The following is an 11,563-nucleotide window of genomic DNA, read 5'->3' on the forward strand; positions in this document are numbered from 1 at the left end:
CGAAATAACCAAAGTGAAGCACAATGATGCCTATGATGTCCAAAAAGTCGGCAACTCAGATGGATTAAAAATTTCTTCAACCTGTGCAGAGTACCTTAAGCCGTGGCCCACCCTCGAAGACAAAGACGAAACATTCGAGGCGAATGTTTAATCAGAATGGCCGAATGTGGGAGTGAGGTTGGATTATTCCCCGAATCCCTCCCATAAAACCCCAAAATTCGTATGACATGACGCCCTAGACAACGAGAGAAGCAGCTAAAACTAAGAAGACGAGTAGATGGTCAAAAGACGATGGAAAAGAAGACGACGATCACTACAACGAGATGTGACGACGAGGAGACGAGCAGAGCAACATATCAAGAGGACGAGCGTTAGTTGCTGACGGGATCGAGTTGAGTAAAGACGTGCTCAAGCGAACGACGTGTGACGACAAGACGACGGTTAAATCAAACACAAAGATTCAGATTTCATACTATGTCAATAAATATTAATAATCAAACTTTTAAGTAATAACCTATAAACCCCACATATATATTAGTGAACTAGCTTTTTTCGAACAAGTTCATAATATTTATGCATGTTTGCTCATGGTTTTTTTTAAATCGACCTATTTTTCGTCAGAGACTGATAAGAAATATCAAAAATATTTTTTTCTTCTCATAATTTTTTACGTAGTTATTTGTAGAAATTACTTATTAAAAACTACAAACAAAAGTTTTTAACCTAAGATTGGGTGGTCATTTACAACTGATTTCACCTGAACACCGGGAATGGTGGACAATACGATTGCTTTTTGTGTTGTAGTGCAATGGATTAAAGGTGAGGTTTTTAAATTGAACGTTTCCAAATATTTAATTTCTAATTCATATATGCCTATTGGAGTCGTTGAGACTAATTGCTGAATTCTTTCTGCAAAATATAAATCCCTAACATTAACTTCTTCAACTGCTTTTACGGTGGTCATTATAAAGCCGTTTTTAAGAATAAGTGAATATTTAATTTAATTTTGTCATTTATTTTTACCAAAAATCACACGTAACATTTTTTTTTATAATGATAATAATAATTGCTGTTTTTGTTCTGATATATATATTTTCTTTATAGATTTTTTCTAAATCATTAGCTTTGCTTTGGATTCTTTTTATCAGGCATTTATTGTGAAATATATATAATTTGCAGATCAAATTTCCGAGCAAAACAGCAACAATTGTCATTAACCAAATATTTGTAAGATGCATGTCAACATTATTGGATTCTACTTAATTAATTACATCTGCAGACATACATAAGACCCATTTTTGGTATGACATTAAATTTTATCTCTTGGCTGTCAATTATATCTGGTGTTTCATTATCTGGTGTATCAATTTTACTTATACTATTTATTCTCATTATTTCTTTGTTTTCATTTGTATATTTAATTTTTTTCTTTTTGTTTATAGACTTTAATTTTTTTATTTAATTTTTATTGTACAATTCTCCTGTCTATTTTTGTAAAGCTTTCTGGGCTATACTTGTAATTGGGCAGAGAGGGTTCTTTTTGTAGATATATTGAGTTTTTATTATTTATATATGTGGTTGCCCCTAGAACATAATCTAGTGACAGTAGGACGCTAAACCAACACTTGAATTGGTTTAACTCGGAGAAAATCATGCATATGAGGGCCAAAGACACATCGATGCTCACTCGTAGAATGCAGAGTAATTGAATACACAAGGATTACTTGAGTACTGATTTTATTAGGGTTTATATACACGATTTTAGAGTCAAGGGGGCCACCATTGCACAGAAGTGGAATGGGGTTGTTAGTTAAAAATACATTGCATTGCTTAGGTTCTAAGATATACAAAGTCAACATATTTGTCTCCCACACAAGAGAATCCGGGTTTTGAAGGTAAAGCAGGCAGAGCTAGCGCTGCCTGTATGCGTCGACTGAAGTGGTGTGCTAACAGGTTTGGCTTGTAATTATTGGGCTGTTGTATAAGCAAGAGGTGTTAAACTGCCGTAGAGTAACCACTTCATGTGCGCTACCCTTTTCTAGATTTTATTGTTCACACCTCCACGTCTACCCATCTTCGGAGATGTATAGATGTTGTGTGGCTCAACCGAAAATATTTGAATCATTTTGCTAAATTACTTTTAGCAGTCATCTTCTTAAGCGATGTTGGCCGGCGGCTTCTATTTCGCAGGGTTCTTCGAGAGTTGTCAGTCGGTCACGGTCGCCATGTTGACATATTATTTAAAACGCACTTTTGATATTTTATTATTATAAGCTCTTTATTATGTTAATCGTTTCGCTGTCATTTCTTTAGTGCCTCTGTTCTTAGCTTAGCTGTGTTCTTTCTGCTGCGCAGTCGGCAATGTCGGTCAAGCCGATTACGTTTGCACTTGAAGAGTGCTGATCCTACATATTTGGCTAACATTGTTGCCGATGGTACAGTGTGTACTCTGTATGCATGCACACTACATCTCCCTCCTTTTAAAAAATAACGTAATATATGAAGTTATTTTATTATAATATATATGTTTTTTTATTAATTTGTCTATTAAATTATACATTTTTCTTTTTATACCCTTGCAGAGGGTATTATAATTTCAGTCAGAAGTTTGCAACGCAGTGAAGGAGACATCTCCGACCCTATAGTATATATATTCTTGATCAGCATCACTAGGAGAGTCGATCTAGCCATGTCCGTCTGTCCGTCCGTCTGTCCGTCCGTCTGTCCGTCCGTCTGTCCGTCCGTTTCTAAGCAAACTAGTCTCTCAGTTTTAAAGCTATCTGCATGAAACTTTCCCAAAAGTTGTCTTTCTATTGCAGGAAGTATATAAGTCGGAACAAGCCGGATCGGACGACTATAGCATATAGCTCCCATAGGAACAATCGGTAAAAATAAATTTAAAAAAATTATAACTTTTATATTTTTTAATTTTTTTTTTAGTTCTTCGACACATAGTAATGGTTAATTATTTCAGAATTACGATTTAAATTTAATAAAAATCGAACGACTCTAGCATATAGCTCCCATAGGAACAATCGGAAAAATAAATAAAAAAAATTAAAACTATAGCATATAGCTCCAATAGGAACAATCGGAAAAAATAAATGAAAAAAATTATAACTTTGCGGTTTTAAAATTTTTTTTTTAGTTCTTCGACATATAGTAATAGTTAAATATTGCAGAATTACGGTTTAAATTTTAACAAAATCGGACGACTATAACATAAGGCTCCCATGGGAACAATAAAAATAAAAAAAATTAAAAAAATTTAACTTTTTTATTTTGTAATTTTTTTTTTTAATTCTTTTTGATTTTTGGTTCAGAGTTACGCTTTTAATTTTATTAAAATCGGAAAACGGTATCATATAGCTGCCACAGGAACTCAAATAATTGAGCTGCAAATCATCATAGCTTCAATGCTTTTAAACATACACGCAAGTACATCATAATTTTAATGTCTTCAAGAATATTTAATAGTTGCAAAGGGTATATGAACTTCGGCTTGCCGAAGTTTGCTTCCTTTCTTGTTTTTTTTTGTTTGTATAATATTTTTTTCTTGTTAGTCCCTAACCAAATTTGTTATGTAGTTGATTTAGTTGCCCTCTATTCGTAGTTGATATGAGGACACACTGTTTTGAATTTCACAATAAATGCAATTGATGTCATCAGCCAGATTCGCAAGCAGCATTCCATCCCTTTTTATCAGGTTGATCTATAGCCATCACTCTCTTCCCTGAAAGGCCCATACCAAGAAATTGCGCCATAAATCAGTCGATTGCGAGAATTTGTCGAAGGAAGGTCATGGTCTCCATAGAATGCGAAAGTCGTGAAACTTAATTTGTTCAGTTTTAATTAAATAAACTCTTGTAAACTTTACCCGGAATAAATAAATAATAACTAATTTGTAATACCCTACAAATTATTGGGGGCTCGTCCGGAATATAAAACTCAAGAACAATTAAAACTAATGTGCGTTAACACAAAATATCAAGACACGGCAGAGTGATATGAAAGTAAATTAAAAAAAGCGAAAATCCGAAGGAAATCTAAGTTGTTGCTGAAATTTTGGCGATATAAAATTCAAGGTGGCAAATTCTTTTCATAAAACGCAATTAAAAGCTTGAGTGTGTGCGAACAGTGTGAATTCTTTATTGATTGAGAATTATTTGTAACATAAGGGTGATCAAATAATTTTTCAAATATCGCAGTAGAAAGGACTCGCTTATTATTGGAAAGTTCTGTAAGCATGGTCCAGGCGGTGTCATAATTAACTTCTGTTAATTCTAAACGCCTAACTAACCTTTCTGCTTCTCCAAAGAGATTAGCTATAAGATACCACATTTTTTGTATCTTTGGGATAGCAGACTCATGAACCATTTTATTAAAAATGTCATGAAATTGTTGCCATTTTAGATAGCTTCCATCAAATTTTGGAATGGAAACTTTTGGCAACTGTATTGAAGAGATTGTAGCCACCGATGAATTGGTAGCTACTGAAACTGATTCAGTTGATGGCTGACAAAATTGTAACATTGTTTCTTCAGCGGAGATATATCGCTCCATACTAAAACCTAATTCTTCAGGTTCGATGTACAATTTGTGAATTTCAAAATGAAGACTTTCAATTTGTTTCCATAAATTATCAATTACTGATTTATAAGTAAATTTGTTTTCTGGAGCTATATGTTTCATAGTTTATTTCATCAGACGGGTTGTAGCGCCAAACAATCATTTGATTGAATTGGTCCTTTGGATTTATCCAAACTTGCCGAAACATTTTTTCTATATCAGCCGTAAAAACATATTTGTGAATTCTGAATCTCAATAGAATAGAAAACAGATCACTTTGAACAACTGGTCCTGGATAAAGCACATCATTCAATAATTTTCCTGTAGATGTTTTACAGGAAGCATCAAAAACTACTCCTAATTTTGTAGTAGTACTTTCCGGCTTAAGAACACATTGGTAAGGAATAAATTAATGTTCCTTTGGTATTTAATTAGTCAATACTTGTTTCATATGACCTAGTTTTTCGTATTCGGCCATAAATTCGTTATACAAAAATTGTTAAAATCTGGGTTGGTTTTTCGTTCCAACGAAAGGAAACGCCTTGTCGCAATATCGCAAGACTTCCCCAGGGCTGAGGGATCTTCAGATTAAGGTAATCTGACTATTAACCATCCGTCTTGTGCATGTTGAAGATTTTCCAAAAAATGTTTCTCGCAATATCTTTCCTCTGGTGTCCTGTATTTCCTTATTGGTTCCATGTTGTCCAATTTCCAGAATTTTTCCAACGACGATTTTGCTTTCTCGGCTGAGGAAACTACCATGCAATTTTGTGGCATTTTTGAGCACATGTTGTTTTTTCCAGCAATGATCCAACCAAATTCGGTGTTCTGGAGAATCGGATGGCCTGGATACGACTTGATTTGCGCTGGCCTTATGATAGAGAAGTGATGTTCCGCGCCAAGCCGTAAATCAATTTTTCCTGGTCTTGCGAAATGAGGATCACCAAGCGGAATATTGTTTGAGATTTTTAAATCACTTATTTTTACTTGTTCAGTGGGCTGATCTGCCACAATATGAGGAAGAACAAACGCTTCGACTCTTGCTTCAAAATCACTATGTTTAGATTTAATTTGTACACTAGCACGTCCATTACTTATTCGCGGCTGGCCTCCAACTCCCTCAATGCGAAGGTTTGTTGGATGTAGTTGCAACGATAACCGCTTAACGAGTCTTTCAGATATTAAATTTATTTGTGATCCGGAATCGAAAAGTGCGCTAAAATCTCCTTCTTGATTGTTTACTCCTTGCACTATGACTCTAGCCGTTGCTAACAGTGTGTATTTTTTCTCACAACTGTTTTTAGTAGCAGAAGACGCGGCTGTTTTTGGTTCGGTACTGTATTTTCCGTTACCTAAATGTAGCAATGTGTTGTATTTTTTGTTGCATTTTATGCATGTATATTTAGACATGCATTGTTTGGACATGTGGTCTGCCTTTAAGCAATTGACGCACAATTTCTTTCGCTGGACCCAGGCCAGCCTTTCAGCAGGAGAAATAACCTTAAATCTATCGCATTTGTAAATGCTATGTCCTTTTTGACAAAACAGGCACGCCAATGAACTAGCTCTCGCTAAAGCACTTTTTTTTTTGTTTTTTCTTATGCATTTTGCCGCCAATGGCTTCAAATGCGAGAAAACGTTGTTCCAGAAACGCAAGGAACTCTTTTATTGATTGAATTTCCCTGGTATCTAAAATTGTTTGGTCATACAGTGAGTGCGTGAGTCCATCTAGTTTTCTTGTCATATGAAACAGAAGGACTGGATCCCAGGTCTCTGTTCTGATTCAAATATTTTTTAAGGATTGCAATGACTCATTGTTTCATAGTTCTTGACATAGATTCTGGAACCGCCTTTGGTGTCTTATTAATTTTTGTATTTGTTCCACCACTTCTGACGATGTTTCAGTTTCCATCGATTGAAAAATTTTAGTATTGAATTCTTCGATAGCTTGATACACAATCGTTTTCATTTGATTGTAGTATTGCTTTTCAAAATATTCATGCGAAATTAGAGTTTTCTGTCTTCGAAATAAGAAGCCTTTTCCTTTCTTTTGCTGGAATCCTTTTTGATGTTTCTCAGCAAAATTTGGATTTCTTCGCCAATTTGGCTTTGAATGGCAATCAAATTTTCAACCTCCATTTTGCCTTATATAATGCCTGACCCGTTGGAAGATAATTTATTTGCCTAATATAATCTGGATACGCTTCTACTTGCAACCGATTTTATGGTCAAAGACCAGTAAGGTTTTAAGGATTAGAAAAAGAGCCAATTCAATAATTTCAAATCTTTTTATTGAAAAGTTTTTATTTAATTTGTTTGTTAATCGCTTCCCAAGAGTCACCGTGTTGACTACTTGAAATTGTAGTATTCCATTTGTTGACTACTTCAATTTCGGAAATTAATCGACGGTTATCCTGAAAGTCGCCAAGTTGACTTTAGTAAATCGGATTAAATTTTTGATGTAAGTTGAAAGAGTCGCCGGGTTGACTTCTTCTACTTTTAAATATTTGTGTTATTGGAGTCGCCAAGTTGACTTCCAATATTGTAGTAAAGATCGCCAAGTTGATCATTTACTCCTTGAAAAAAAAATTTCAAGTTGTTCGGGAATATGCTCGGAAAATTATTCGAGGCAAATTACCCTTCGTTATGAATTCTGCTCAATAACAGGATTATTAAGCAAGATTTTCACAACTTTAAATCTAGATGATTCGATCGCCAAGTTGATCGGGAATCTGTCTAGAAAATTATGTGCAGAAATTAGTCGCCGAGTTGACTAGAATTTCATGATTTATTGAGTTTTTATTATTTATATACGTGGTTGCCCCTAGAACATAATCTTGTGACAGTAGGACGCTAAACCAACACTTGAATTGGTTTAACTCGGAGGAAATGAGGTCCAAAAACACAGCGATGCTCACTCGTAGAATGCAGAGTAATTGAATACACAAGGATTACTTGAGTACTGATTTTATTAGGGTTGAGGTCGGGTTTATATACACGATTTCAGAGTCCCCTTGGCCACCATTGCACAGAAGTGTGTGAGGAGTTGAATAACTCCCCACAGGTTAAGAAGCAAGCAGAGTAAGCGCATGCAAGCAGTGGCCTACCAGTTACCAGTTACGCGGCGAATTCGCCCGTAGTAACGGTAGTGCGGAGAGAGAGAGAGTGGTGCACGGAGCACCAGACAAGGACAAGGAGAGTCCGAGAGGGACAGCAATAGAAGAGAGCGGCGAAGGGCCGTGGGCAGAAGGAAGTAACGGGACGGCACCGGACTTTGGACCCTGATATTGGTGCCGTGCGCCGTGGGCGAAAGGGCGAACGGTAAAACCGTGGACTTTGGACCAGGAGGCAAGGAGACGCCGATAACTAGCGGTAAATGGAGGCCTATATAAACCGGCCGAGCGCAGGAAGCTGGATCAGTGGATTTCTACCAAGTCAACAAGTAACAGTCATCAAGTGAACCAGTAACCAGTGAAACAACGTGAAGGAGCAAGTAAAGCCGTGCGGAGTCATCAAGGAAACAAGATCGCTACGTCGAGACGTTCGGGACTTAGAGCTAAATTCTCCGAATTGAGACACAGGTAGCTGGGGTCCTTACGGCATCACACGGCTAAGTCCAGGCGCTTTGTCACAACTTCTGTCGCGAACTTCTGTCGTCCTTCGACCAAGAACCGTGGGCTCGGAAGGAAAGTTGTCTAGAACTAGCTGCCTGCCTACAAGGACTGCATTGGCGAACTCCGGCGTATGCCTGATCGTCCTGCAGGAGCTGTACAAGGTCCTGGTGCGACTGGCCCGGAAGGACGCGCGTTTGTTCAGCTGGTGTCTCGATAGGCGTATGCGTTAAGAGCACAGCAGTCTACCGCTAGAGTCCCAGAACGGCAGCTTACCGAGTCGCCAACAAGAAGGGGAGCCTGCCTATAAGGACTGCATTGGCGAACTCCCGCGTATGCCTGATCGTCCTGCAGGAACTGTACAAGGTCCTGCTGCGAATAGCCCGGAAGGACGCGCGTTTGTTCAGCTGGTGTCTCGAAAGGCGTATGCGTTGAGAGCACAGCGGTCCACCGCTAGAGTCCCAGAACGGCAGCTAACCGAGTCGCCAACAAGGAGCGGAGCTGGTCGAGATACCTGGAGGCCGAACAAGGACAACGAGGACCCCAGGACGACGAACAACGAGCGTCGAGCGAGCAGCCTATACTTCGAATTCTTAAGCCTGCGGCAGAGAGGGTAGGGTGGAAGCGTTCGTCTAGAACCTGGCGTTTGACCCAGGGACTGCGTTGGCGGCTTCCGGCGTACGCCTGAACCGTCAAGTAGAAACTGAGCCGACGTCCGGTGCGACCGGCCGGGACAGAGCAAGGGACAGGAGGCTGCGGCTGCAAAAGGCGCTCTTCTGAGCTAGCCGCACGACAATCGTAGCGAGCAGATAACAAAGAAAATTAGTTCGTTACATCTGGCGCCCAACGTGATTGTGATTATACAGCAATAAACAGAAATGGGGAAAAATTGGATCTATCTCCTCAAGAAAGAGGATTTCCCAAAGGTGGCAGCCAAGCTTGGCATTATCCTGGAGGGCAAGTCGGACGACATGCGAAAAGCCCTTTCAGAGTATGTTACGAAGACACAAAACGACCCAGGAATGGCGGAAATTTGGGCTGAGCTGGGTTGAGGGTGCCCTAACCCCCTTTTCCACTGCCCTAAACCTAAGCCCTCCTCGCCACCCATGTGTGTGGTTGATGAAATTTTTAGGAGAAATATAGTACGGCAAGCTCCTTGAAGTTGAAGCAAGTTTTTCGGGAACTTAATTCGGAAATTAACTCGTTTTATTGCGCCTTTTATGGAACTATCCACGATGAAGTTCTGTTGGGGTGGGAATATATAGGTGAATACTAAAGGGTGGCTACTTATCTTATACTGTGTTTATACGATGGCCATTTCATGCAATCATTTCATGCGTGTATGTATAGACACCATTTCAGACGCCGAACAGCTCATAGCTAGCCTGGGCGTGGAGAGCATGAAGGAGGCAGGAAAATCCAGGGGCCCAAGACAAGAAAGAAGAACAGAACAGCAAATGCCTAGCGCACCAGACAATGCAAAAGTCGCAAAGCAAGTCAGGGAATGGTCGTTCAAGTTTGACGGCACGGAGAAACCACTGGAGTTTCTGGAACAAGTGGAATGGTCAGCAAACACATACGGTTTGAACCTGAACCTCATTCCCCGAGCCATGCCTGAATTGCTGTAAGGCAAGGCCCTAAAATGGTTCATATCAAACAATAAACACTGGAGGACATGGGGAGAGTTCAGCGACAGTTTTCAAACGTATTTCCTGCCAAGGGGTTTCTTCTCAAAGCTCGCAGATCAGGTCAAACAAAGAAAACAGGGCTTTAGAGAGTCGTTCAAGGACTATATGGTTGACATGCAGACCATGATGAGACCACTCGGCTACTCCCCAAAGGAAACACTCCAGCAGATAAAGGAAAACTGCACGCCGGACCTGAGGATTTCCCTGAGGACGTATAAGATAGACGATCTAGAGTCTCTAATGGTGCTGGCTGACGAGTATAAAGAACTCGAGAAAGAGCGAGAAGCATTTATTCAAGAAAACAAATTCTCGCGAAGCAAAGCAACAGCACCACAACAAGTCACGTGTAGAAGGTGCGGAGAAGAAGGCGGACACCAAGCACCTATCGACGGTCCAAGCCAATGGACTCCAAACACCTACAACCACCAGAGCACGTTATGGAGGCCACCCAATACCAATCAGAGACCACCTAGCGCAGCACCAAGAGCCCACAGGTCACAGACACACATCGTGAACCCACACGAAGCTTGTAGACGGTGTGGCGGTCACGGACATTGGGCAAGAGGATGCCAAAACCAGCGGCTGCTTTTCTGCTGGACTTGCGGCAAGGTGGGGGTGAGGAGTGTAGAGTGCTGCCAGAGATCGGGAAATGGCCCGCGATCCCAGCCGCAAAGAGGCGAGCAGGGGTCGCAAGGTGTTGTCCCTCCAAACTAACTGGCGAATTAATCGAAGAAGAGCAGCAGTTATCCGCAGCGGTACAGATTGGCAGAACCTCACACAAAGCCACAATCGACACCGGGGCAACAGCGAGCTTTATAAGCGAGGAGCTGGCGGAAATACTTGCTGCTTATGGAAAGATTACAAGGACGAGAAGGCAAGTTAGGTTGGCAGATGGCAGGTGCAGCGGGATAAACACGCAGCTCGAGGTGGAAATCGAATTCGGCAATAAGCGATTGCCCATGAGCCTGCTGATCCTACCAGGAGTGGTAGACTCGCTTGTGCTAGGATGCAATTTCTTCACAGGAGTCGGCGTCGAAATAAAGGGTGCTGGACATACTGTGGTGATCCCAGAAAGGAGAAGGCACAATGGATAGCTCGAGAAAAAATTGTCTGTGGCACTCTGAGGAATGCGATGTTGAAAGTTTCCTACGCGTTTGCGTACCAAGACGACATCGTCGTGTTTGTGTTCACTGGAGGAACACAGAAGGAACCTGAGAGAAGTTTCCGACGCCTAAAGCAGGCAAACCTCAGGATAAACCCCGAAAAATTTAAATTCTTCGGAAGTGAACAGCTTTACCTGGGACACCGCGTTACAAATTAAAGAACCATCACTGCGCCCGAAAAAGTAGCAGCCATATCCGAGTTGGAACCACCCACTCCTCACAGGAGTCGGCGCCGAAATAAGGTGTGCCGGACATACAGTGGTGATCCCAGAAAGAAGAAGGCACAACGGGTGGTTAGAGGAAAAATTGTCCGTGGCAGTGGTGCAAACCAACTCTGAAGAATGCGACGTTGAAAAATTCCTAGAGCGGGAGCTCGCGGAATTTCGAACAATGAGTGGAACATCCAACATAGCCGAGCACCGAATCACCATGAAGGACGACAAACCAATCAAACAGAGATACTACCCGAAAAATCCAAAGGTTCAAGGGGAAATCAATGCTGGAGAAGGGATGTATAGAACACTCGAGAAGT

The sequence above is a fragment of the Drosophila gunungcola genome, unplaced genomic scaffold (assembly GCF_025200985.1).
Source record: "Drosophila gunungcola strain Sukarami unplaced genomic scaffold, Dgunungcola_SK_2 000042F, whole genome shotgun sequence".
Taxonomy (NCBI): domain Eukaryota; kingdom Metazoa; phylum Arthropoda; class Insecta; order Diptera; family Drosophilidae; genus Drosophila; species Drosophila gunungcola.